Source organism: Periplaneta americana, chromosome 2 (assembly GCF_040183065.1).
Source record: "Periplaneta americana isolate PAMFEO1 chromosome 2, P.americana_PAMFEO1_priV1, whole genome shotgun sequence".
Taxonomy (NCBI): domain Eukaryota; kingdom Metazoa; phylum Arthropoda; class Insecta; order Blattodea; family Blattidae; genus Periplaneta; species Periplaneta americana.
This window is the reverse complement of record NC_091118.1, coordinates 202,474,989-202,500,227: the sequence shown is the minus strand read 5'-3', so window position 1 is coordinate 202,500,227 and position 25,239 is coordinate 202,474,989. Positions and strand designations below refer to the sequence as shown.

The 25,239-nt window shown below is 37.5% G+C and overlaps 1 long non-coding RNA gene across 1 annotated transcript; it reads left to right on the top strand.

Annotated features, from left to right (window-relative positions):
• The first annotated feature begins 1,228 nt into the window (after positions 1 to 1,228).
• On the top strand, positions 1,229 to 25,239 carry LOC138695051 (uncharacterized). Its single transcript, XR_011331041.1, has 5 exons — positions 1,229 to 1,349; positions 7,167 to 7,286; positions 8,260 to 8,380; positions 10,703 to 10,858; positions 18,920 to 25,239. It is a non-coding gene; the product is annotated as an uncharacterized lncRNA (long non-coding RNA).

The following is a 25,239-nucleotide window of genomic DNA, read 5'->3' as shown; positions in this document are numbered from 1 at the left end:
GGTCACTACACACACACACACACACACACATATATATATATATATATATATATATATATATATATATACACAGCCAGAGAAAGAGAAAGACTGGTACACATACAAGGTGTTAGAAAAATAAAGCATTCAATATTTTGAGAGGTGATGGTATTCATCAAAACAAAACAAGAAGTCTAGTAAATATGGGTCGTAAAATTAATATCTTCCGAGATATCATCATAGGAGATGCTCAGTGTGATCTCCATTAAAAAAAAAAAAAAGCAGTCAATATTGTGAGAGGTGATAATATCAAACAAGAAAAGAAAAATCTCTAAAATCTTTCGAAATATGAGTACCGGTACTGTATTAGAAAATATTTTTCTAAAAGGAATGTAGAAATACCTATAGGTACAGACTGCCTACATTTAAAAATTCGTCCATCAATACTTTCCCGGTTTATATTTTGTGGGACTATTTTGAGACTAGAAAAATTTAGTTACTTGATGTAACATTTCTTAGGTAGTGTGTTCGAACAAGATTTAAGTTTTTCGTCAATTTAGTATAATATGGAAATAGCAATAGACATGCTTTAAGCTCAGTCTGACTTCACAGACCCCAAGTTTCCTATCTTAAAATGTTCTGTAGAGCATCTCTTATTTAATGTTTAGTTTTTGGATGCCTTTACTTAATCATTCTTTATATTAAACAAGAGGACTTATTCCTCTTGATATTAAATTTATTCATTAACCGAAACAGTAACGGCTTTCGTATTTCAATTTTCAATAGTTCTGGCCACCTCGGACAGATGGCACCACCTTTGTCCATAGTTGCCAAAGTAGCGAAGACTGTGGTAGCGACACACTCAAGCTACAAAAATAAAACTATATCTACCGAACTTAGCACCGAAGACTAACCAAAACTTATGCACATTTGTGCGACATCGTTCTTGCAGCTCTGAGAGGATCAATATTTATACTCCGCAACCATCTCTACGGTCAACAATGATCTTCAACTAATTAATTAGTAGCTACTTATTTATTCAGTCATTTCTTCTCATTGTTGTAAGACTCCCTTCAACTTAAACATATGTATATTATTTATACTTCCAACTATTGCACAATATGCTCTGTCTTTGTGGCAGCCTGTTAATACAGGGAGCTGTTATCGTTTAGATAAATAAATAAAATAAAATAAGAAATCTAGTGACTTTTGAACTATTGTTTGTCTGTACACTTCGGTTGGCAATACTGCCATCATCACAGCCGAGATTAAAATGGTCTTTTTGGGCGAACCGGCGTGGGAAGTGGTAGCGTTGTAGGAATGTCTGGGAGATGCTTTGAGTTAAATTGTTTCTGCTTTTTGAATGAAATGTAAGTTTGTTGTATGATGTCTAGGTAATCACACATATTTTAGGCTGTTCCAATTTCGAATGCCAAGCTTATTTTACAAATTTTTAATGCTGCGAAATCGGCAAGTGTCGTTGCCGCCATGTGCCTTTATCCGTTTGAGTAGACTACATGGCTTATTACTTCTCGCTGCTAAATTGGGCTTTATAACGTTGCTTTCCGTGATAATATTAATTCCGGATAGAATTTGATTGATATAGTAACCACACTTGCTGACTTGCAGTAGCATAATGAGATCTAATTGGTAATCGGTTTTGGTCAAGATACGCTGTAGGATAGCCTAATTTCTTAGGCCTACTTATGGGTGTTGCTAAATCAGCTAAAGTGATTGCAGTGTATCACATTCAAACATTTTCGCCAAATTTCCGTTAATGTTGGTTACGTACAGTGTTAATGTTAATTCCGGATATTATAATTTTCGGAAGTTTTCTAGTACCCGGTACTCGTTACATAAGCTGTTAAGTCGGCCATTGTTGTATAATCATAAAAGACATGTTTTCCCTGGACCAAAAAGTATTGCAAACTGATTAGAATCACATCTAGTAACAAACTATTAAAATTCTTTTCATAAAGGAGCCACTGTGTAAACATAAAAATAACCTATGTAATGAGTACTGGGTACTAGGAAACTACCTAATTTCTATTCGTCTAGTCATAACCATCTCACAAAGGCTGTCAGGGACGGATCTTTCTTTTTACTGCTTGCATACCACTAGGCTTATTCTGCACCTGTCAGCATAGCAGTAGGATTTGCGTGAGTGTCGAAGGTGACAGCGATCCAGTAGTATCAGCATTTTTAGAGATACGTCTTCCAGGTGACGGCCTGGTACAGTTTTACAGGTTGATGAAAGCCTTATCATTAAATTGAAGGATGGTGTCGGACATGTTCGGCAGCGATGGGTTTTCGGCATGTAAGACTACCAGAGGCGACTTGGTTTTCTGGAATTTGTGTCAACCCAGCATAATTTGCTGCCCATCATTGAAAGATATGTTTTTCCTGGAACAGAAATTTATTCTGTCCACTGGTCAGCTTATCGCACAATACCAATTCTCCAGTAATTTCACCATACAGTCACCTGACTGTGAACCACACAGAAAATTTTGTGGATCCATTGACAGGTACACATACAATGTGGAATGCTACTGGAAGAAGCGAAGCAGGAGTTGTCCGTGTACGGAAGTGCGCCTGTTGATGCATATTCTGGCACCTGAGACGCTCATCTCCCACTCTATGTGCACGAGTCCATGTGACAGCTGAATGGGAAGAAAAACCTGGGTGCATTTGATTACTTGCTGGATCAAATTGCAGTTTTCTACTATGTATCCTGTACAGCAGAAACAATGGCTCTTTTCAGAGCCAACATACTGTCATTGCAAGTTGTCTTGAACCTTACATCCCCTAAGTCTGTCTTTGGAACTGCTCGGTACGGCATGTACTCATCAACCTAACGGCACGGCAAGGATGCCCCTCCCTTGGGTTACGTGACTCTTTTCAAAAAACGTTGGTTCTTTTACCTTACGGCTCTCTACTGTAAAAGAACTTGGTTCATTACAGACATCATCTTCTCTCGATACTCTGGCTTTGAGAGGAGAACATAGTTTCGTAGCAAGCTTTAATTAACCTGTAATGAGTAAGTATTTAAATATAATCGTGTGTACACTCCTCTCTCATCCGGGCTGGGGACCGGCAATGGAGGAATTACTACTGCTACTTCTAGCTATACATTATATAGGCCGGCATGACTTACACCTTCAGCTAATATGTACATATTCTTATAACAATATTTTACAGGCTTATTATTTGAATTTACATTAATTTACAATTATACACAATCCATATCCCTATCATTGCTGCCATCATCGCTTGTTTCAAAATTAATTATTTCGCCAATGGCATCATCCATTCGGAATTATCTTCTTAATCGTAGGTACTACTTTCTGAACAAGATAGAATTCTTCGATTGTATCCCGAATGACATGTTGATCGAAGTCGTCCACTTCAACTTTACACAAGTCTAATTCTGGAATGAAATAATATGTTTAGTAGAACTATAAGAAAATAATAACTTGGAACAGTAATTCATTATGTCGCTCTCAATACACGCACACTATTGTACATAACTATTATAGCAATAATTGCTAAACATTACATACCTATTCTTTCCCGGAGTAGTGTGAGGTTCATTCGGTTGTAATTCAATATTATTTTTAATTCTCTTCACGGAACTAATACTTTTGCCAGAGTATTTAGCCGCTCTCTCATATTCCTTAGCAAGAGGTTCCAGCAAATATTTGTTTAATTTTTCCTCCTCGCAACGCTTAATTATTATATTTGCGATAATTTCTCTTTCTCGGCTATGGATAACAGCGTTACTTTTTCTCCGCGGTGGTGTGATTTCACCACAATTACTACCCTGTGGTTGCTGCTCCATGGTAACACTACTGGTACGCAGTGAAGGAAATAGTTCTATGTTTCTTGACAAGAGTTTATGCTGCGGAGCATGCGCAAACAACTCAGTTGGGTCCACCCGCGTTATGTGCTTCCTTCCCTCTGCCCCTCTGTCCCCGCTCAGAAGGTTCATGATAACTTGCAATAACAGTATATTAAAGAGCAGGGCATGAGAAGTACTGTATGTAGGCTAGTATCATTTCAAAATAGCAATAACCACAAGTGAATTATTAGCAATAATCAGACTATTTTGCAAATACGGAATAGCGAATCCGATAAACCAGTTCACAACACAGTTTTTAAGTTTCTTTTTCTATAGTCACATCTGAATTGTTAGTTATTGAAAGCCTTGGCAGAAAATGCGGTATAGGCCTGCACTTTCTCCTCCCTCCTACTTCATCAGACAAAAATCAGTTTGGTGTTTAAATAACATAGCCAGCAAACTACAAATACAATTTATAACTAGTATAGGCTGTATTATGTTAAGAGAAAATCCACAAACTATTAGGGAAAACACGGAAATTTTACTTGAACCAAGTAAGGAGATCGGTTTGGAAGTAAATCCCGAAAAAACAAAGTGTACAAATTTATGTCTTGTGTTCAGAACATAGTAGGAAATGGAATTAATAAAAATTGGAAACATCCTTTGAAGAGGTGGAAAAATTCAAATATCTTGAAGCAACAGTAACAAATATAAATTACACTCGAGAGAAAATTAAACACAGAATAAATATGGGAAAGGCTTACCGGTACTATTATTCGGCTTTGAAGCTTTTGTCATCTAGACTAGACGTCATTTCGGAAGGCGGTTAGCTTCTATATGCGCCATAGCATTTCTGGTATGTGACGTCACAAGCTTGTGCGGTAGAACCAATCAGAATCAGTCTACAACAAGCACTTCCTGAGTTCGTTTGTTCACGTGCGTGTGTTTCAGTACATTGAATAAGTAAAACTAACCTTTACTATGTGTATGTAAGGTAAATAAATGGAAGAAGAGACTGTAAAAACACTAGTATTACACAAGCAGGCGCGGAAAATAGTGTTTAAGGTTTATAATTATTATAAAAACGTTAACGAGCAGAACGCTGCCGGCCATCTTGATGCTGACAGCAACATTGCCAACGTGCAAGAAACTACTGCAGAAGCATGTGGTGTGGGATTGAGAACCGTGCAAAGAATATTGTTAATGAAGGAAAGAGGGTTTGTTTGGTGTCATGCTTACAGTAATCAACGGCTAAGGTCATTATTGTCTTTTGATAATTTAAATTCTCTCCTGCGCTATTTGTATTGCACCTGCTCGTGAAGTACGATGTGGCAATGTTGTACGCTGCCTTGCTCTCTCTATATGTCTCTCTCGATGCAAACGCTAGCAGACAACCCTCCTTCCGAATTGCCGTGGACTCTAAGTCTTTAAAAAAAAAAAAAAACAAAGTTACAATTTATAAAACAGTTATATTACTGGTTCTGTATGGTTGTGAAACTTGAACTCTTACTTTGAGAGAGTAACAGAGGTTAAGAGTGTTCGAGAATAAGGTGCTTAGGAAAATATTTGGGACTAAGAGAGATGAAATTACAGGAGAATGGAGAAAGTTACACAACATAGAACTGCACGCATTGTATTCTTCACCTGACGTAATTAGGAACATTAAATCCAGATGTATGAGATGGGCAGGGCATGTAGCACATATGGATGAATCCAGAAATGTGTATAGAATGTTAATTGGGAGAGAAAAGTCCTTTTGGGGAGGCCGAGACATAAATGGGAGGATAATATTAAAATGGACAGAGAGAGATGGGATATGATGATAGGAAATGGATTATTCTTGCTCAGGATAGGGACCGATGATTGCTTATGTGAGGACGGCAATGAAACTCCGGATTTTCTGAAAGTAATTTCTTAAGTATAGGCTGTATTATTATCTGGTAATCTGCAAACTTGTAGAATAATGTGAGAACTTCGAAAATTTTTCACCCATCCCATTTAAGCAACAGCTCAGATGTTTACAGTAGGCCTAATCAGTCAGACATTCAGGTGTAAAATTAATTGAAGCGTCGGCTGGAACAACATAAGTTACAAATCTTCATTCGGCATGTTTGCGTGTGTATGTCATGTTACCTTGCTATACTCCTTGGCTTACAACTGTCCATCAGTGCAATACGTGAAATTTGTCCACTCAAAGGTTTGCTACCCTGGAACAACGTTGTACATGTACACATTTTTTCAGCTCCTGTAAATTTTACCAAATGTAACTTATAACGTTGTTCCAGCCGATGCTTCAATTACTCATCCTCCCTACAGTTCAGATCTGTCACCATGCGACTTCTTGTTCCTTTCAATCAAGAAGAAAATGAGCAGATTGTCTTTTAACAGCATTGAACTATAATATTTTCGCTGTAAGAAAAATCTTAATATAAACAACAGCACGTGACTGAAGTGAGGCTTCATTGGCCACTGTTTGGCGCCATAGATTCTCAGTACGTGTTCCCGCCTACTGTTGTACATTCTGTTTCATGTTAAACATTTCCTGTTACTCGTCAAGTAGACCTAACCTCACTACCTTGCATTCCTTTGCTTAGGAAATATTTACTTTATAATTACTCTAATTAAAACTCACAGAACTTATTATATACATTTAAGACTATTTGTTTTTCTCCGCTTTTGAGAGGGTTTCCACTCTTACGATTAATAACCACACACAACGAGGATCCAGAAGCCATATGACAAGCTCAAGGGACGCCAACTTGTTACAAGAACAGACTACCTTGGTATTACTGTTTGTATTCATCCGCGTTCATAGTACATAACAAAATATAAAAGTAGCTTTTCTTTTACATATGAGTGAAGTTATATGTTTCATTGTATTTAATAACTAGAATTCAATTTTTTATTTTCAAATGATACAAGATGATAGTTTCCAAATACAGACTATATTTTCCTGCGTCATGTGTGTGTTTCGACTGTGAGCCAATCACGGGTATGACAGCCACGTGCTTGTGTTTACATTAGGATTTTTCTTACAGCGAAAACAGTATACAATTGAGCTAGTGTCTGAAGTGCCTCTAGAATAGTGGGTGCAGAGGTTTGATAACTGGTTTCATTAATGAGCAAGACCATAAGATTTATGGTAGGATATTTTGGGAAGCAATAAAGCCAAAAGCAGTTGCTATACATACCAGTTTGGAGAAACTCTCAAAATTGATTTTTTCATCACTACAATGTTTCATCTTTATATTTCATATGATGTGGAAGTTAAAACAGGAATTTTAAAATGAATATAGGCCTGCATTTCACCTAAGATTGAGCTGACATTTTGTTGGAATTTCTTCTCCAGGTTGTTTGTCCTGGACCGGGGAAGGACCCAGCTTTTCCAGAGACTGGTGAGCGGGACGGGTATGAAGAAGTGAAGGATTCAACAAGGACATTGTCAGCACAAGAGCATCGTCAACTTGAGGTTGGAATATACTCTAGATTAGAATGAAATGGATTATATTGCAATATATATATTTTTCATCACCACAATGCTTCATCTTTATATTTCATATGATGTGGAAGTTAAAACAGGAATTGGGAAAAACGTAATACGGCGAACGCAAAGCTCCGCCCACATCCCCTTTCCACTTTTCCCCTACAAGCTCACCACACACCCTAGCGGGGGAAAGAGTGGAAATAGGGGTTTAGGGTGGGGTGACATCTAGTGTAGGAAAGTGGAACAAAAAGGGTAACGACATCTACGAATCAAAAGAGGAACTTCGTCCTGTCAGTCTCTCTCTCTCTCTCTCTCTCTCTCTCTCCAGCCTCTCCTTCTCTGTTCCTTGCTTCATGTCTATCTCTCTTTTTTTTTTTTTTCTTATGACTTCGCAGAAGGGGAGATTCGATCCGTGAAAGTTCGTAACTAAATCTAAACGCACGCTTTTTGTTCACGCTTTAGACCTCTCAGCTACCGAGGCGAGTTGGGGGTAGAAGGGAAAATGAATCTATTTATGTTTAAGGGAACTGCCATAACATATTGTAGAAGGGGACAATGACTGAATAGCGTGGGTAGAAACTGGCGGGCTTGTGAATGTCGCTTGGTAGGGGTTGCAAAGTTAACAGGTGAGTGTTGTTTAATGAAAACTACATTACATTGTGTTGTGTTGTGTTGTGTTAGTACATGTTGTGGACAGTTGTCTAATGCGTATTGCATTGTGGTTGTGGACAGTTGTCTAATGCGTATTACAATGTGGTAGGCAGTGATCCATCGAAGCGGGACAGATAGTAGAGAGAGAGAGAGCATGCGAGCGAGGTGCCGAGCGGCGCGGGTGGGGATAACTTCCCCTACTGGCGTTCGCCGTAATACGTTTTTGCCCAGGAATTTTAAGATAAAGAATATAGGCTTACATTTCACCTGAGATTGAGCTGACATTTTGTTGGAATTTCTTCTCCAGGTTGTTTGTCCTCGACCGGGGAAGGACCCAGTTTTTCCAGAGACTGGTCAGCGGGACGGGTATGAAGAAGTGAAGGACTTCAACAAGGATATTGTCAGCACAAGAGCATCGTCAACTTGAGGTTGGAATATACTCTGTTAGAATGAAACATTATATTGCAATATACGAGGCGTGTTTTTAAAGTAAGTTCCAATAGTAAACGGGAAGATATTTACAAACCATTTTTGTTGCATTGTATTCCCCACACTTCAATTACTTCTCAACATAATCTCCACCATTATTGAGGCATTTATCGAGTCGTGGCACAAGTCTTTCTATCCCCTCATTATAGAATTTGCCCGCCTGCGATGTGAACCAATCCCGCACCAATCATTTGTGGAAAATTCAAGGAAAGCGAAGAAATTGTGAACCTCCTGTCCTCATGAATTTTTTCATCGACAGCATGCACCAAATCGTCATTGATCAAAGATGGCCGACCAGTACGCTGCTCGTCATGCACAGAGACGCGGCCCTCGTTGAACTTCCTAACCCATCTCCTGACCATTCCATCACTAATGGCATCATCACCATACACCTCACAAAGTGGACGATGAATGTCAGCTGGTTTGATGTTTTTCGCATTCAAGAAACGGATAACAGACCGCATCTCACAGTCGGCGGGGTGCTCGATCACTTTAAACATTTCAACTGATCACAACTAACCACACACAGGGACTGAAGCTCTGAAACTGCATACACAGCTTGTCTGAGGACTGAAGAAGAAAACACGCGTGCGCAAAATAATGATTGCAGTGATGCGACGGCTATAATTGAAAACGGAACTTACTTTAAGAACACGCCTCGTATTTAAATAGAATATATAAAATTACATGTATTCAGACTACTTAAAAGTAGGGTAGACTAAATAGCCTACAGGTATATCAAATTTATTGAGAGCGTAATACAGTAGATTAGGTATTTTGGGATGAGGGGAGGAAATGATTGCAAACAAGGAAGCAGAATCAAACAGTTTCGTTCATATATTACCTGGCGTTTCAGAGCCCTTTGTCATAGTAGATAATAGAGTGTATGCAAGTCCTAGATACAAAAAAAAATACTGATCTTCTGTAGCGTGTATTTGTCTTCAGTCCACCTTCAGACAGCACTTGGTTCACGTAACTAGGGGGAGGATGTTTATTTTGCACCTAATTTACCTCTTGAATATAGTTGTAATACCTGATCTACAAACAGACAGAAAAATCAACAAACAAACGAAACGAAGGAAAAACTGTAGAGTCATTCAAACTTTTCTGCGTTCTCTTTGATGGAAACTCAGCATTCTCAAATTTTTTCCTATTTTCTGCATTCTCCTTTGTCTCCATATATGATCCATATATCATTTGATATCTTCTTCTGCCCATAACTTTCCTCCCGTTCACCATTCCTTCCAATGCATCCTTCCGTAGGCAGTTTTTTCTCAGCCAGTGACCCAACTTTTTCTCTTCCTGATCAGTTTCAGCATCATTCTTTCTTCACCCACTCTTTCTGGCACAGCTTCATTTGTTATTCTGTCTGTAGAGTAGAATCTTGTATAAGAAATTTGTTCACGTGTAAACCTAAGCTCTCTCAGAATCAACTGAAGTCTTCTGAAGGTAACTTAGCATAAGGCAGCCGGTCATTTTTCTTTTTTTGTCTAAGACAGCATTTCTCAAACTTTTCTGAAGTGGAGACCATTTTTTTTTTAAGTCAGAACAGTTCCGTGGACCACCTTACTCTTGTTCCCTTCGAAAGCATATTTATCATTTATGTAGCATATTTTAATACCAGTATACTTATATTTTAAAATAGAATTAATTAATTAAAATTAATTTTATATTAGTATTAACTAATTAAGTTAATGTTAATAGAAGAAAATTCATTTTCGTTTTTTTAATAATTCAAGACTATTAGAGTTTGGATAATCTTTAACTTATTAATTACCAAAAAAAATAAATAAATGTTGGTAGTCAAATTAATAATTCGACAGGTTTACTTTTTACACTTGCTTCTTTCGTCTCTAAGTGCCGTTTCGATTTTGCGGGTTTCATACACTCGTTTCAAAGTACTTCGTAACAAACAACGCACCAAGGCTTTGGTTCTCTCTCATTGCCACACCAAGTAAATTCAAGTTCCAAATGAAAGGTGATTGCCCTGTGTCATTTCCAAACTCTGAGATTTTCAGCTATAGTGCGATACGCAATTCGTTTGAATTTTATTTTTTTTTTCTGTCTTTTTTGAAGGACCACGAGGACAGACCTCGAGGACCATAGGTGATCTGCGGACCACAGTTTGAGAGACGCTGGTCTAAGATGATACGTGTGTTACCGTCAATATGGTTTCTGTATCTTGCTTTTGCATAGATTTTCGAAAAATTAAGCTGTGTGTAAAGAAACCTGATTGTCATATCTTTTTTTTTTTTTTCCAGGTATTTTGGAATAGTTACAGAATAGGTGTTAAATTCTCTTCAGCACCTCACACAGAAGATATGGTGGCGATTCTTGATTGTAATCAAGTGGTACACTGACAGCAAACACGAGGCAACTCTGGAGCACAGCCATTGACAACAATCGTACATAAGCTGGTAAGCATGGAAACTTGAATTGGTTACTTACATACTGGCTTTTAAGGAACCCGCAGGTTCATTGCTGCCCTCACATAAGCCCGCCATTGTTCCCTATCCTGAGCAAGATTAATCCATTCTCTATCATATCCCACCTCCCTCAAATCCATTTTAATATCTTCCCATCTACGTTTCGGCCTCCCTAAAGGTCTTTTTCCCTCCGGCCTCCCAACTAACACACTATATGCATTTCTGGATTCTCCCATACGTGCTACATGCCCTGCCCGACTCAAACGTCTGGATTTAATGTTCGTAATTATGTCAGGTGAAGAATACAATGCGTGCAGTTCTGTGTTGTGTAACTTTTTATTCCTTTGCTGTGGTCCTGCCAGAGAATCTGTCCCATTCTGAGGCTTATTTGAAGGATTCGTAACAAGCTGTTTTTTACGGTGATGGGTTGGTAGCCCTTCGCCCAACCCCCAAGCTGGAGGACCACCCCTCATTAGCTGTCCGCGACTGCTTATTCAATATATTCACAGCTACCCTCCATATCTGGAGGCTGTCTCCTCGATCCGCAACCTGAGGATGCGCCGTGCCGTGGCTACTGATGTGCATTCCATAACCTCTGCTACCCATTTACCATCCTAACGTGCCCCTTGGTGTGGCCTGTTCTGCTGATGAGTTACAGCAATGTAACTGCACCATCGTGATCTGAGGAAATTGCAATACCTATATCTTGAACTGCTATTTGCGTATAAAATAATGCTAGAAATGGTATTGTGGAAATTGTTGATGGATTGAGTTTTCTTGACTAGAAGGGAAAAAATCATATAGAAATTCCCGATTGAGACAGAATTCTTTTGCGTGCAGAAATTGTAAATTTTTCACACAGAAAAAAAAATTCATATTCATCTCTTGAATATTTTATCCAAAAATTCACAAATTTTGTTAATGAAGGTGAACATGACGGACTTCAAGAGGAATCTGCAGCTTACCAATACAATACTTTCCCATACTAAATCATCTGTAGCTGCATTTAGATTGGCAACAGGCCATGATTGTTTGGCCAAACACCTGCATAGAATTGGAATATATCAGTCCCCTAACTGCCCATTGTGCAACTCAAACCAAGAAATGGATTCGGAACACCTCAATCTGTGCTTCAGTGGCTGACCATGATAATATCTTTGAAAAATATTGGAGTGCAAGAGGTCAAATGACTTTATTGTCAAACGCCTGGCATTAGAAAACAACTAAATTATAAATGAATCTACTGTATAATAGATGCCAGTAGGGCCAAAATTGCAGGTTTCAGAAATGAAAGTGAAAACCTGGAGCAGAGAAGTAGTTTTGGATACGAGATTTTGCCGGATAATTGAATAAATATTGAAAAAAAAAAAAAAAGAAGAAGAAAATACATGTTCGTATTTTATGATGCCAACTGTTGAAACTGCAGCCTTGTGTGGATTTTCTTTATTAAAACACATCACACAACACAAATAATACACTAATTTTAGGTTCAAATATCCACTGAACATGAAAGATCATGTAAACTTCATAATGTAGCAACACTGGTGGGCAACGTGGCAGATTTAAACATCTTTTTTCATGTATATTTTTTTTCTTTCCCATGAAATTGTTTTGATATTGCCGGTTACCAGGGATTTTACAGTATGAAGCATAAAGTAAAGTTGTGTTTCAGTAATAAGCAGTGCTGTCATGGTAATCTTTTTCTTGACCATACGCCCCAACCCTTAATTTCTCTCTCGAAATATATTTTATTCTCTTCTGTCTCTATTCTACCGACCGCCATATTTTAGTAGATTATTTAATGACACTGTATCAATTACTAAATTATTTAGCGTTGATGGAATTGGTGATGGTGGGATGAGGCCAAGAATTCGCTGTAGATTACCTGGTAAAAAACACAACCCGGGAATCGAACCCATGTCTGAGAGTAGCTTCAGATCAGTAGGCAAGCACCTCTGCCGACTGAGCTATGCCGGCGACCCAACTGCCATTAAATGGATGTTTTTATGTTAAGGAGAAAGTAAACAATTGTTTTGATTTAGCCCACCTTTTAATACAATAGTTGTGAAGCAAGCTTAATTTAAATAAGTTTTCATCAAGCTTTCATAATGAATCTTGAAGATCATATCTGCAACATTTCAGTGTTTTTCAACCATTCTTTTATATATGATTCTGAAATTCAGTGCTGTAGAGGTGGATCATTTATCTTTATGGATATTAAAGAAGATATATTAAGAACAGCAAGACATGATCTAAGATCAGTTCAGATCTCTGCTGTACAAAATTTAGGCTCCCATACGCTGTATGATTCTGTATGGGCAGAATTTATTCTTCCCCATACGATTCATTAAAAAACTGTGGGTTCCCATACACAGGATGGTTCCATATGGCCTCCATGACAGCACTGGTAATAAGTATGCCTCACAGTGACTCCTCTGAGGAAAAAAATTCTTCTCAGTTGAGAAAAAACTAGACAGAATTCAGGTCTAAATTATACACATCAACACTGAAATCACTTCTGAGCAAGAAAATCAATATGTCCTCACAAAAAGTAGCATGCTTCAAGAAGTTTGTAAAATAACCAATCACTAGATGCAAAACATGCTACAGAACTTACCCTCCCCCCCATAGAAGTGAATTATATATACAGTGAAACCTGTTCAAAACGGAAGTGACATGGTCCTATTTTTTTCCCGCCCCCCCCCCCCCCCATTGTGGACAAGTTTCTGTATTATTCAATGTGAAGTTGAAATATTTTATAATTTGTATAAATAGAAAAACAAAATGGCATGTCGCAAACTGCAAGAAGTACAAAGTATTCTGTTTAACACCACTGACATTAAATCAGCTTCCTGTTGCTTTTTCCATTAGTGAATCATCTTGATGAAAATCTCATTTGCTGTATAAATTTTATTGTAACTAACTCATTAAACATTATTAAAGTTTACTAATCACCAGGGAAAGGATTTATATGTAAATACATATTTACTTATAAAGCTAATATAATTTATATTTTGCATTATCTTTATGTTTCACAATGTGTAGGGTTGAAAAATCCTACTTTTATTTTCCATATTTTTCCATATTTTAGAGTTTAGTACATATTTTCGTTAATTTCCATATATTTTCCATATTTCATATAAAACAGTCCATATTATATTAGGTTTAACAATAAAACAAAACAAAATTCCATTAACTTTTAAAAATACATTTCAACAATAGAGATTTAAACACATGTTCAGTAATCCCTTTAACATCAGAGTTATTTGAAAATTAGCAGTCCTATCAACAATGGGAAAGTAAGTTACAAAACTGTATTAATTTAATTTAAAATTTTTAACAGACTTCAGTTGTGCAGCTCAACAGTTAAATGCCAGTCAGAGTACACATAGGTTCAGTTTTGTAAATCATACTATAAAGACGGTAAATATGCCAAAAGTACGTCATTCAGTCAATTTAAAATCAAAACTAACAAGTTACATTTCAGAATTTAAAGAAGATGGTTTATCAACTGACAATAAAATATTATTTTGTAATTTGTGTCAGTGTGCAGTATCATCTACACAAAAGTTCCTGGTGCAACAACACATTACAACTAGTAAACATCAGGCCAACAAACAACTAAATTCCAAGCAGAGACAATTGTTTTTAACACAACCAACAACATCGAATGTAAGATCTGAGTTTAACATCGACCTGTGCCGTTCTCTCATCTCTGCTGATATTCCTCTCTACAAACTAAAGAATAAGGTCTTCAGGGAATTCCTTGAAAAATATACTCAACATACAATCCCGGATGAGTCAACACTTAGGAAGACGTATGCTCCATCCATCTACGATGAGACAATACAGAAGATAAGAGATGAAATTAAAGATAGTTCAATTTGGGTTTCCATTGATGAGACTCCCGACAAAGAAGGTAGACTTGTTGGTAATGTAGTTATCGGTTTGTTAAGTGAACAATATTCTGAACGAATTCTTTTACATTGTGATGTTCTAGAAAAGTGCAATAACAAAACTATAGTTAAACTGTTCAACGAAGCTATGGGTATCCTGTGGCCAAAGGGTATTATGTACGATAATGTGTTATTCTTTATTAGCGATGCTGCCCCTTATATGGTCAAAGCTGGACAAGCATTATCTGTTGTATATCCTAAATTGACTCATTTTACTTGTGTGGCGCATGCATTTCATCGTGTGGCAGAAGTGGTCAGAGACAATTTCCCTAAAGTAGATTTGTTGATTTCATCAGTGAAAAAAGTATTTCTCAAAGCTCCCAGTAGAGTTAACGTGTTGAAAGAAATGTACCCTGAAATTCCATTGCCACCAAAGCCAATTTTAACTAGATGGGGTACATGGCTAGAAGCAGTTGAATATTATGCCGAACATATAGACTCTATTAACAATGTTCTCCTTGCATTGGACTCTGAAGATGCAGTCTCAATTGATACTGCGAAAACAGTTACCTGTGACATAAGTGTGAAGAATGACTTAGCTCACATTCAGCATACATTTTCATGCATCATAAAAACGCTCAAAAGTCTCCAAAATAGGCACCTTTCACTATCTGAAAGTTTTGAAATTATAAATAGTACTGTGGAACAACTGAATCGTGGTAGAGGTAAAGTTGCAGATGCAGTAAGAGCTAAGGTGGACACTGTACTTTCAAAAAACCCTGGATATGAAGAACTACAAAAGGTTGTTGCTGTGATGAGTGGTGAATCAACAGTGAAGATTAACTTGGACTTATCCCCAGCAGACATTGTGAAATTGAATTATGTACCAGTTACTTCTTGTGACGTCGAACGCTCTTTTAGTCAGTATAAATCTATCCTCAGAGACAATAGAAGAAGATTCACTTTTCAGCACTTGAAAGAAATGTTTGTAACCTATTGTTATGGTAACAGACAATAAAAATTGTGTTTTGTTGAAACTACATTGGAAGATAAGGTACGTCCATTATATTTTTTGTTTAGTTTGATTAAAATGTACCAATATTTAACGTACATAGTCATTTTTTTATAATTTTAAGTCCATATTTAATTCCATATTTTGGTAAAAATCCATATTTAATTCCATATTTTGGTAAAAATAACTACATATATATTTACATATTTCATATATTTTTAGTCCATATAAATCCGTTCCCTGCTAATCACACTACTATAATACTGTACTGTATATAACTGCACGGTATTTAATTGGAGTAGGAGCCATCCATTAGAAGCCTTGAATTCTGATTTACCTAATTTATTTGCCAGTTCAAGGGTATGCTTTGCAGAATAGGTCCAGAAATTGACATAGTCTTTGAAAGGGTATGAAGAACCACTACCACAACAGTTCATTTATTTCATGCCAAAGTGAGAAAACAATATTATTTTGAAATGACCAATCTAGGATCAGGGCAAAGACAACAAGGACTATGGTAAGGACCCTAGATCATATATTTAACAGATAGGTCATCGCTATGTTAAAACCGTTTGCACTTTGAAGAGAACAACCGCCAGGATCGCCACCCGTCCACCGTAAACGAACACGAGATGGCAGTACAGTCGCTAATGCAATTCAAATAGGAATTGTGACATGACTCCTTATGTAACAACTAGATGGCAGCGTAGTAAACCTGACAAAAGTTGTTAACTTCAAAGCTATAAGGCCGACCTATCATATCTATATATGATTTAAATAAGGACTAAACAAGAACCAAGATCATAATAAGGACTATGAGAAAGACGACTAGCCGAGAAATGTTAAGGGCCACAACAAAGACAACGATCACAATAAGGATCACAACAAGGATTGTGACTACAGCAAAGACAATGACCCTTATAAGGATCACACCTTAGACCATGACAAGTGCCATGATGATCACGAAAAGTACCATGACAAACACAACAAGAAGCACGATAAGGACCACGACAAGAAAACAAGGATCACAAATAAGCATCATGACAAAGACCACAAGCGCAATGATAGGACCACAACAAGACAAGAATCACAAATAAGGACCATGACAAAGACCACATGGGCAATGACAAGGACCACAACTATGACAAGGACGAAGACAAGGACCACAGTAAGCATCATGACATGGACCATGATAAGAATCACGATAAGGACCACGACAAAGACAACAAGGACCACCATAATAAGGATCACGATAAGAATCAATAAGGACCACAATGAGGACTATGACAAGGATCATAGCAAGGACCTTGGTGAAGACCACAAGAACTATGACCATGATAAGGATCACGACGAGGACGAAGATAAGGACTACAGCAAGGATCACGATAAGAACCACGATACGAATCACGACAAAGAGAACAAGGATCATGATAAGGACCATGACAAAGACAAGACTATGAAAGGACCACGACAAAGAGAACAAGGATCGTGATAAGGACAATGACAAAGATAAGGACTATGAAAGAACCACAACAAAGAGAACAAGGATCGTGATAAGGACAATGACAAAGGCAAGACTATGAAAGGACCACGACAAAGAGAACAAGGATCGTGATAAGGACAATGACAAAGAGAACAAGGATCGTGATAAGGACAATGACAAAGATAACAAGGACTATGAAAGGACCACGACAAAGAGAACAAGGATCGTGATAAGGACAATGACAAAGACAAGACTATGAAAGGACCACGACAAAGAGAACAAGGATCGTGATAAGGACAATGACAAAGATAACAAGGACTATGAAAGAACCACGACAAAGAGAACAAGGATCGTGATAAGGACAATGACAAAGACAAGACTATGAAAGGACCACGACAAAGAGAACAAGGATCGTGATAAGGACAATGACAAAGATAACAAGGACTATGAAAGAACCACGACAAAGAGAACAAGGATTGTGATAAGGACAATGACAAAGATAACAAGGACTATGAAAGAACCACGACAAAGAGAACAAGGATCGTGATAAGGACAATGACAAAGATAACAAGGACTATGAAAGAACCACGACAAAGAGAACAAGGATCGTGATAAGGACAATGACAAAGACAAGACTATGAAAGGACCACGACAAAGAGAACAAGGATCGTGATAAGGACAATGACAAAGATAAGAACTATGAAAGAACCACAACAAAGAGAACAAGGATCGTGATAAGGACAATGACAAAGACAAGACTATGAAAGGACCACGACAAAGAGAACAAGGATCGTGATAAGGACCATGACAAAGACAAGACTATGAAAGGACCACGACAAAGAGAACGAGGATCGTGATAAGGACCATGACAAAGACAAGACTATGAAAGGACCACGACAAAGAGAACAAGGATCGTGATAAGGACAGTGACAAAGATAACAAGGATTATGAAAGAACCACGACAAAGAGAACAAGGATCGTGATAAGGACAATGACAAAGATAACAAGGACTATGAAAGAACCACGACAAAGAGAACAAGGATTGTGATAAGGACAATGACAAAGATAACAAGGACTATGAAAGAACCACGACAAAGAGAACAAGAATCGTGATAAGGACAATGACAAAGATAACAAGGACTATGAAAGAACCACGACAAAGAGAACAAGGATCGTGATAAGGACAATGACAAAGACAAGACTATGAAAGGACCACGACAAAGAGAACAAGGGTCGTGATAAGGACAATGACAAAGATAACAAGGACTATGAAAGAACCACAACAAAGAGAACAGGGATCATGATAAGGACAGTGACAAAGAAAAGCATGATAACGACTATGGCAAAGAGAACAAGGATCATGATAAGACAGTGACAAAGAAAAGCATGATAACGACTATGGCAAAGAGAACAAGGATCGTGACTTGAAATAATGAGGATGTGGGAAAATAAATTCTAAAACAGAGAATGTACAACCCAGAAACAAAATTTGGGCCACATATATTTTCCGAGTTTCAGTTATAACATACTGCACATAGTTACTTAGCAAGTGCTTACTGATAGTTGGGACTTGGAAAATTCAGGTGGCCCAAATTTTGTTTCTGGGTCTGAACACTAATTCATGTAACATCGAACTGATACTGTTTTGTATTCTCTTCCAGATCATTTCTGCATGAGCTGGGGAGCTGACAAGTTCTCCGACACCAACATGCAGAACTGGTATGAAGAAGTGAAGGACTTGACGGGGATGTCGTCAGCTTAAGGTTGGAATTTGATTGGATGAATTGGAATGCAAAGTATGTTGGAATGGTATAATAAGATCATGTGATTGAAATATGTATACTGTATGTACAGATTGATATGGTTATGTAGAAGAGACAAATATTCAGATAAATTTCTGAAAATTCTTGATTCATGTAATAATGGCCAGTTTCAACAGTGTCTGTTAGTAACATTGCAACCTATTAAAAATATTGCGTTTCTCCATTAGCTGTTAGTATTATTTGTTAACTGACAGATTGTTAGTGATGTTGATTATGGTGGGTTGTATTCTAGAAAGCCTTGACAATATATTACCACTACTCTGAACATTGCTTATGCGTTGCTTTGCATTATATCTCGGGAAATTCTGTCACAAATTCTTTAAGTTTCAGTTAACATTTTATTGCAGAAATTCTTAAAGAATGTCCTATCATTACACACCCAAAATACTGCGTGACAATAACCTTCATTAATAGATTTGCATTTCATATTGAAAATTTTGCTTTTTGGTGATTGTAAGTGCTGTCTATTGCAACATTGAAATTATTACATGTAGATTTTTTCAGTCTTCAGGTGCATTTTAATCGAGTAAAAAGATAACCCATTGAAACTATGAATTTCGTTGTCCCCTTTCCTTCAGGAAGTGTAAAATTTGATAGGATATTTTAATCTGCAACATTTTCAGTATCGATGAAGAAGTTAAAAAAAGGTATTGTAATATATTGCAAGCTTTTTCAGGCTGTACAAATAGTGTGGCATCCACACCAGAAAGTGTCAAATGATTAATTAAAATAGACTGTACACTATACATTGTTCTAAAAGATAGTGATATGTTACAACTTTCCTTTCTGTGTTGTTCTTTGCTAAAACATTATAAAATTCAAATTAACATTTTAGAAATCAGACTAAACATTTTAAAAAGGTCTAATCTGAGTTACCGGTATTTCTGTCCTAAAAATACGGGTTTGTGGAACATTCTCTGTTTCGATTTCTTCCAGCATCTTTGCTAAGATAATTTTTGACAGCCGAATGTATCAATACATTTTTTCAGATAAACTAACATAGTCCACACCTGTGGAGTAACGGTCAGTGCGTCTGGCCGTGAAACCAGGTGGCCCGGGTTCGAATCCCGGTCGGGGCAAGTTACCGGGTTGAGGTTTTTTCCGGGGTTTTCCCTCAACCCAATACGAGCAATGCTGGGTAACTTTCGGTGCTGGACCCCGGACTCATTTCACCGGCATTATCACCTTCATTTCATTCAGATGCTAAATAACCTAGATGTTGATACAGCATCGTAAAATAACCCAATAAAATAAAATAAAAACTAACATAATTTGTTCAGAGCTCAATTCTTTTATATAATGCAGGAAAATGTTGTCTTGCCTACAACTTAAAAATTTTAGTAACCGATTATATTTAATAAGAGCACAAAAATGGAATGTTAAATTAACATGAGGTTTAATAGTTGTTAATTTCAACAGAGATTGATGAAACTGGCCAGGAGTCTTAAGTAAAGCTTTAGTTGCATATCCACTTTGTGAGGCAAGCGAGCCGTTCCTCATGAGACAGCATAGATTGTGGAGTGTGGACAGGTTTGCCACGTCAGGCAGGATACTCACGTGACAGTTTCAGAGCGATTCATTGTCTGATAGTTTTGTTGTTGTACTGAAAGGCAGATCTATACGAGTTGTTTGTTCTGTATGAACGGTATGTGCATTTCTTTGCGTGCTTAAATAATGGACAGTAATAAACACTGAGAATTGATTAAGTATTATGAGGATAAGTCTTGCGGGATTGATTACCACAACAAAATTTGGAGGGAAGATTCATACAGAGATATTGGCATTATAGATTAATTTCCCCTGTTCCCAAAATAAAATAAAAAAATTGACTGCTGCTTTGTTGAAGTATTATAAAAGTTAAAACATTCTTTGACAGCTTCTCACGTGTACAATATCAGAGAAAAGTAATGAACTGACTCTTGGAGGTGGTTTCATAGCACAATTCACATAGCAATGTTCGTAAAGTGATCAATATTCTATGTTTTTTTTAAACGAATATCTATACTGTCTATTGTAATTGGGGCTTTGCCCTGTTATAGGCATAAATAAATAAATAAAACATACCCGTCAAAAGCAAGATCTTCCTTCTCATCTCAGTAGCTCAGACAGCTAGGGCATCTGTGTGTCATGCAGAAGGGAGTAGGTTCGAGTCCTATACTCGTGAGTTTTTATTTTCTGAAAAATGTTAAAATGGTGTTTTGCAGAGTCCTGGGACTGATGTTTCAGTTGGTGTAACAAAAAGTGACATAATTACTACCCAACTGCTACAAGTTATTATTAGACTCAGGGTATCTCTTACCATAGCAAAGAGGTGGATGTTACCATTAAATGAAAGGGAGGTTAGATGATGCCCTATGCACAATTTACATTAAAAACAAGTAATATGCTGGAATAATATTCTTCTCTTTTTAATTTTAAACAGAATGAAAGTTTTCATTGTTGGTAACATTAAGGAGTGCGCCTAATGTAGATTACAATTACTGTAACAGAATTGCTTGACTGTGAAGTGGTGAGGAAAAGAAAGGAACATGCCGTGAGCAATCTATCTGAAAATGTCTCTGAGATATAAAATTTATATCTACTTACGCCTAAAAAGACGAAGCCGACGAAATACAGTTCTTAAAAAGGACCAGCAGCCAATCTTCGTTATTCTTTCCTCATCTTCTTCTTCTGGTAGGTGTTCCAATGATTGTGCTGGCATGGGATCAGGCATAGGATCTGGCATGTCATCTAACATTGGATCTTCCCTGCGAATTAGACGGATTTCTGGGATGAAATCTGAGGTAAGATCTAGTACCGGTATGGAAGCTGCCATGGGTAGTATGGCGTGATTATCAGAGACATCTGTGGCTTTCGAGGAGTGCCTAAAAAGACGACACCCACGAAATACTTTTCTTAAAAAAGGACCAACAGCCAATCTTCGTTATTCTTTCCTCATCTTCTTCTGCTGGTAGGTGTTCCAATGATGATGCTGGCATGAGAACTGGTAATGGGAGCTGGTATGAAATTTAAAATTGGGCCTGGCATGGGATCAGGCATAGGATCTGTCATGTCATCTAACATTGGATCTTCCCTGCGAATTAGACGGATTTCTGGGATGAAATCTGAGGTAAGATCTAGTACCTGTATGGAAGGTGCCGTGGGTAGTATGGCGTGATTATCAGAGACATCTGTGGCTTTCGAGGAGTGCCTAAAAAGACGACACCCACGAAATGCTTTTCTTAAAAAGGACCAGCAGCCAATCTTCGTTATTCTTTCCTCATCTTCTTCTTCTGGTAGGTGTTCCAATGATGGTGCTGGCATGAGAACTGGCAATGGGAGCTGGTATGAAATTTAAAATTGGACCAGGCATAGGACCTGGCATGTCATCTAACATTGGATCTTCCCTGCGAATTAGACGGATTTCTGGGATGAAATCTGAGGTACAATCTAGTACCGGTATGGAAGCTGCCATGGGTAGAATGGCGTGATTATCAGAGACGTCTGTGGCTTTCGAGGAGTGTCTAAAAAGACGACACCCACGAAATACATTTCTTAAAAAGAACCAGCAGCCAATCTTCGTTATACTTTCCTCATCTTCTTCTTCTGCTGGTAGGTCTCCAGTGATGGTGCTGGCATGAGAACTGCAATGGGAGCTGGTATGACATTTAAAATTGGACCTGGCATAGGATCTGGCATGTCATCTAACATTGGATCTTTCCTGCGAATTAGACGGATTTCTGGGATGAAATCTGAGGTAAGATCTAGTACCTGTATGGAAGGTGCCATGGGTAGTATGGTGTGATTATCAGAGACATCTGTGGCTTTCGAGGAGTGCTTAAAAAGACGACACCCACGAAATACTTTTCTTAAAAAGGACCAGCAGCCAATCTTCGTTTTTCTTTCCTCGTCTTCTTCTTCTGCTGGTCAATGATGGTGCTGGCATGGGAGCTCGGATGGGAACTGGCATGTCTGATGGATAATCTAGCATGGGGTAATTTTTCAAGCCATCTGTGGTTTCCAACATCTCTTTCCAGGTATAGTATTGGAAGAGATAAAGATTATTTTCCACCATCGCCAGACTCTGCCACCCCTCTATCCAAGCATTCAACTCCCACTCAGTGTACTGGCTGCTGGGTTCAAACAAGTAGTTGCTGCTCGAGGTCCAGGTGGCACCGTGTACCATCATCGGCTTTGGCAGCTTGCCAGTTGTATCATGTCGAGCTGGTAGAAGTGGAGTCTTCATATACCATGTTGCAGTCAATCTTCTTTTCTTCTCTCCGTTGAGTTTTGTCATGATATGCCCTTCCTCAGTATCCCCCTACCAGCTATCCGAATGGGGAGATAGTTTACGTCCGGAATTTTTTACCAGGGAAAGACTCATGCATATCTACTTTCTTTATCTTCTTGGGATAAATAAATGCGGGAGCTTCACTGAAATTCAACACGGGTTAAATATCAGTTCCATCAGGGTTTTTGACCCGATCAGAGACCTGGAAATTCCCAATTAGCCTTTATGCCCCTTTACTGTATTATAGAAAGGCGATTTGAACAGTAGACGATGCTGTGTAAAGATTGAGGCTTGTAATGAACACTCTAGCAAAAACATAATATTATGTAGAACCTACTGTAATGATGTACCAAACAGTACTTCATATAAGTTATTTATTTCTGAAGCAAAAAAAAAAGAGCGAGAAATAGTCGGATAATCTGCCAATTGGTTAATAGGGTGACAGATAATTGGGGTTCTACTGTAGTTCACTAAAGCAGACAGACCTGAGTTCGTTGACTTACATCTGTATTACGAGAAAAAAGAGCAGTGTGTTAGCAGCAATGTTGCCAGGCTGCTGAAACTTTCAACTCAATTTTCTGAGTAGCTGTGCATTTAATCATAAAATGTAATATACATTTTTCTATTAATTTAAGTGTACCTTATCGTACCTTTCAATCTGCAGGATTATGTCACCTCCACCCTGTATATATTTATCTATTATACAGGAAATTAATTTTCCTCGCGTCTTTTCAAGTGTGTGTTGTAACGGGTTATGACAGCACCCAAAATAAAACTAATTTCAGTAACTCCTTTAGCATTTGCTTGTGTATCTATGCTCTAGGTCTTTGAGCATGTGCAGTGTCTTGTATCTGTGACTGAACATTCAAGTAGGCCCTTACTTTTTTCTGATAATGTACATATCCACGTTTGTTATTGATTAATGAGTGAACCAGTAAAATTCATGTAATGCCATGTGTGTACAATTGTGGAAAGTTTCATCAGCACCTTCAAACGAATCCTTCATCACTCTACTTTTATATGATTGCCATTTGCTGTACAATTTCTTCACCTGTCAATGTCGTTTTTGCTTCTTTTTCAAAATGTGATGATGTATTATAAACACAGAACCACTGGTACACTTTTTACATACATTTAAAGTTGTGGTTGCCTCAACGAATTGAGAGTGTGGATAAAATTGGATCACTTGTTTGGTGCATGGGGAATTAGGTGCACACAAAAGAAAACCTTGCAAGACTCTTACAAAGTGGATATGCATTTTTTTTTGTATTTGTGATTTAACAGTGTAGAAAGTTATGAAATAGGCTGCATTCAGTAGAAAACATCAGGGGTAATTGCTAGGTCATTAGTCATATGTAGAATAACTGTAATTTTATCGAAATTGTATGTAATTTTGTGTCTAGAATATCATCCTTTTGTTTTTCAGTTAGAGTACTTTCTAAGACTAGAGAGATCATGCATATGTATAAAAAATTGAATAAGATGCCAAATTTACAAGCTTTCTTTTTCTTGTCGTGTAAAATGTAGAAATAACGGTTAGTACCTAAATAATTATTAGCCCTTCGATTATTTTACTTGCCATTTCAAGATTTGTGACAATTTTTGGCTTCCAATTATGTTATGTACTGTTTGATCATATTAATTTTCAGTTAAACTAAACATCGAACTTGAAAAAAGTGGTGGAAAACATGGTGTCAGATTCCTCTTTAAAATGTTGGCTATTACATGTTGAACAGATGCTAAGTAATTGATGTGTTCTGCTGAATGTGGCCTATACAATTTATGAGAATGTTAAAATGTGCATTTTTTCCAAGGAACCAATGAGATTACAGTTGTATACCTTTGTAACATGACTTGCTACTTAATTAAATGTTTTAATTGAAGAGTA